Source organism: Poecile atricapillus, chromosome 3 (assembly GCF_030490865.1).
Source record: "Poecile atricapillus isolate bPoeAtr1 chromosome 3, bPoeAtr1.hap1, whole genome shotgun sequence".
Classification (NCBI taxonomy): domain Eukaryota; kingdom Metazoa; phylum Chordata; class Aves; order Passeriformes; family Paridae; genus Poecile; species Poecile atricapillus.
The window spans coordinates 45,734,749-45,738,590 of NC_081251.1; the positions used below are offsets into that span (position 1 = coordinate 45,734,749).

General features: G+C 38.0%; 1 protein-coding gene across 1 annotated transcript in view; it reads right to left on the minus strand.

Moving 5' to 3' along the window:
• Positions 1-3,842, minus strand: part of SESN1 (sestrin 1) — a 78,019-nt gene that overhangs the window by 73,777 nt on the left and 400 nt on the right. The gene's annotated exons all lie outside the window — the stretch shown is intronic.

Genomic DNA, 3,842 nt, shown 5'->3' on the forward strand with positions numbered 1-3,842 from the left:
TATGCTTTTTGACACTTACGGGTTTTATTCTGCTGTTGTCATCTTTTATCCTATGTAGACTAGAATCTTGTTGCACCTGCAGAACCTGCCCTCCATCTATGTATTCTCTTTGTTTTTGAAGAAAATTAATTTACATACCCATGAAGAGCAGTATGTTCTGCTGAGTTTTCTCCACCATATGGTTACAGAGATTTTAACTATCAAATCTCATCCTTTCAGTGATTCTTCTCCAGTTACGGACAGACACCTTGTATTTATATTCCACTCATACATATCTGATTGATCCAAATGAGGCTGGCAGAAGACTTTTAATGAGCATGTGTTGAGACATTCCACTGCTGTTCTTTCCCAATATATTTGTGTTGGTGTGCAGACACCCAGCACACTGGGAGGAATGACGCACTCTTCTGCAAGGTCATAGGCACTATGCTATAAATACGTGTAAAATACCCCATGAGCAAGAATTTATCTAGAACCTGTGATAGATATTGGGGGTTTTACCTCAAAAACTATGCACCAACATTTGAAAATGCTAACATTGAAACTGCTTTCACTTGATTAAAGCATTGCAACTGAGATATCTTTAAAATATTTTTTAAATTATCTATTGAGGTAAAAATGGTTATAGGAACTTTATTTTATTAATAAAAGCAAAAATTAAAAAAACGGGACTAGTTTGCTGACACTGTCTTTATAATAACACTTACAAAAACAACTTGTCTAGCCTGAATGGGAAAATAGGTATATTCTCTCAGGTAAAAAAGTATATGTTATTATATATAAATATATATAGTCTCCAATAAGAACACTCATTACCTGAGCATAAGTCAAATAAATGAGAATTTATGCAAAGCAATAATTCAAATTCTACAGATTCTGATATAAGCAATATTATTTATTAATAATAAATAATGTATTAATAATAGCATTAATAATGCTATTTATTTATAGCAAAGAAGAAAGCTGCACACTTAGCATTCCACCTTGTATCAGAGGAATTTTTATCTGGGGGGGAAAAACCCCAAAACATAACAAGGCAGGCTTAGGGGGATGCCACGCTGACACAGGCTGCTGCCAAGCCTGAAGCTTACACCAGCCATATAATACATTCTACCAACTTGCTCCAGACACAAAGCTGCAAATTCACCAGGAGCACCAGTTGCTCATGATTAATATTTGCTGACTGCCCCAGCAGACAAGAGGACACTAACTCAAAGAAAGAAATAGCAATCAGACCACATGGAAAATTCTAATCTTTGACTTCTTCACTGATTTATGCTGGAAGCAAATCTGAAAGATGAATAAAGCACATTTTAGAGTTCCACATATTGAGGCAGCTGGGGTGGGAAGGGATAAAAAGAAATATATGAGTCCAGGCTCAGACTTCTAGTCTGGGATGGACCATTCCACAGGAGAGAGAATGAGGGGAGCCCCAGTTCACAGGAGAACTTCTGGGCTCTATGTCATTTAATGACTTTAGACAGTGTAATTGTACATATTGCTATGGCCTTTAGTATTGTTTCAGATCCCAAAACAGAGGGATAAAGTAATACAAGTGCTGATGCTGTTCTGAATGGGATTTCACATTTTTATGTTACTAAGCTATTTACCTTTGGAAGCACTGCTGAAAGCCACAAGTTCTGTGGGGTGATAATATTCCATTTAACAGTTTGCTTTATCTGCCATCTTCACTGCAGAGATCTGAACAGTATTATTCTTGGTCATTAATCAACAAAAAAACATTTCATGCCTGACAATAGTCCTCAGCATCCAAAACAGAATACTTGCACTGGATTATTTCTCCAACATATGCAGATCCAAAGATTACAATGAAAATTTTCATTTACGAGTACAGACACAAGAACTAAGACTTGCCACTCTAAATTCATAAAATACAGAATACTGTTGTCTTAGATCTATGCTCTTGAAAAGGACAATTTACAAAAGCAGCTTTTAAAAATTTTCTAAAATAATGTTATATTTGATTTTATTTCATTTAACTTGCTGGTAAACTTTTACTGCACCTTGTGTGCATACAACTCATTTCACAGCTACTAAACCTTTCACAACTATGTTTATTAATCAAACCACCAATGACTATGGTATTTGAACTTCATCTGCTGTATGAAGATGGACATTTACTGCTAGAACTTTTTGGCCTAGTTAAAAGAAAAGCTAGTAACAAAGTTTCTAAACCACACTGATAGCTGAACAAGCCATTAACTTCAAATACATAAAAACCTAAAATGGAGTCATCCAGTCCTGTATTCTGATCTCCTCCCAGAATTTAGGTGAGAGATCACCATATGTTTGGCCTTTGAATAGACTGACATGCTGAACCTGACAAAAACAAATCTTCCCTTAGCAGCCTTTGAACCCTTAGGAACAAATCTTCCCTTATCATTCTCACCAGTAACAGCCTCACTTCTCATATGAGCCTTTAGCAGGGAAGATGCCAGATTAAGTTTTATACTCAATATTCAAGTCTGGGGTGGTTGTTTGTTTCACTGCCTTTGGTTTTTAAAGAAAAGCTATCAAGCTTTTCACTTAGACCGTGTGAAAGGATCAGCTTTGAGAAAAACTCTACATGCACTCCTTTTACCTAAACTGGGTAAAATAAGTCACACTGTATTTATCACACTGCACACTACCGAGAAGTTACACAAAATAAACAGACTCTTTCAGCTCCAATAACCCAAACCTAAAATATGTTTCTATAGATATGATAACATATAATGCTTTTTATGTTATGCATATTTACGTGTATAATGTATAAATTATTATATCTATAATACTTTCATGCATTATTATTATGTTTCCCTGGATTTCCCTACATGCAACCTGTTAAAGTTCAGGAGAACAAGCACAGTAGTGAGAATCAGACAGCTATCTCCAAGCACAGCTCTAGGTATTCACTTGTGATTAAAAGAAATATTCAAATTTCCTTTTCCTACTCTGCAGCTAAAAGTAGTATTTTTAGAAGTGCTGATGGGCCCGTTGACACAAGAATTCCAAGACCTGCACAAAAACCTGAGGTGAGCAAGACAATCGCAATGCAAGTAACTATAATTAGACTGCAAGAGTACAAAGTAACATTTATTTTTGTTAGCATTAGGTCAGTAAATGTAACCCTCTATTGGCTGGGCTGCCTATGAGCTATGAAAAAAAAAAAATAGTTTGGATCCAATCGGTGCCAGCGAGAAAGTATTTACCAATAAACAAGAAGGGCATTCTGACGGGCTCTGCCTTAACAAGCTCACACAGCTTTTAAAAGCTCCAAAACTTCCCATCTATATTTTCAACTGGCAACACTAATGATAATACCCAAATCCTTCCTGCTTTTCTGTTAAAGCTACCCGGGTAATACCACAGCACTGCTCATACAGACTGAAACTAGAGTGTTAAAGTTGTGATTTTAGTGCTTCCTTGGGGATGCCCCAACTTTCCAGCCATTCATTGCCAAATCCTCTCTGCTGGATTGCACTGAAAGACTTCGTGTTTTTTCACAGAATAGCCAGGGTTGGAAGGGACCTCTGGACATCATCCAGTCCAACCTCACTGCCAAATCAGGGTCACCTAGAGCAGGCGACACAGGAACGCATCCAGGTGTTTTCTGAGTGTCTCCAGTGAAATTTCTCCACCCCCGCCTTTTAATAACACTTTTCCAAATATTTCTTCGGGGAGAGAGCCGAAGGGGCGGAGAGCACTTAGCACGAATTAATTGCAGGAATAAATCGACGAGCCCACCTCGTCGCACCGATGAAACCCGAAGGTGCCCTGCGTGGGACGGGAGAGCCCCCGGCCCGGTCCCAAAGCCGAAGGGGGTGGTGTGCCGCGCTCAC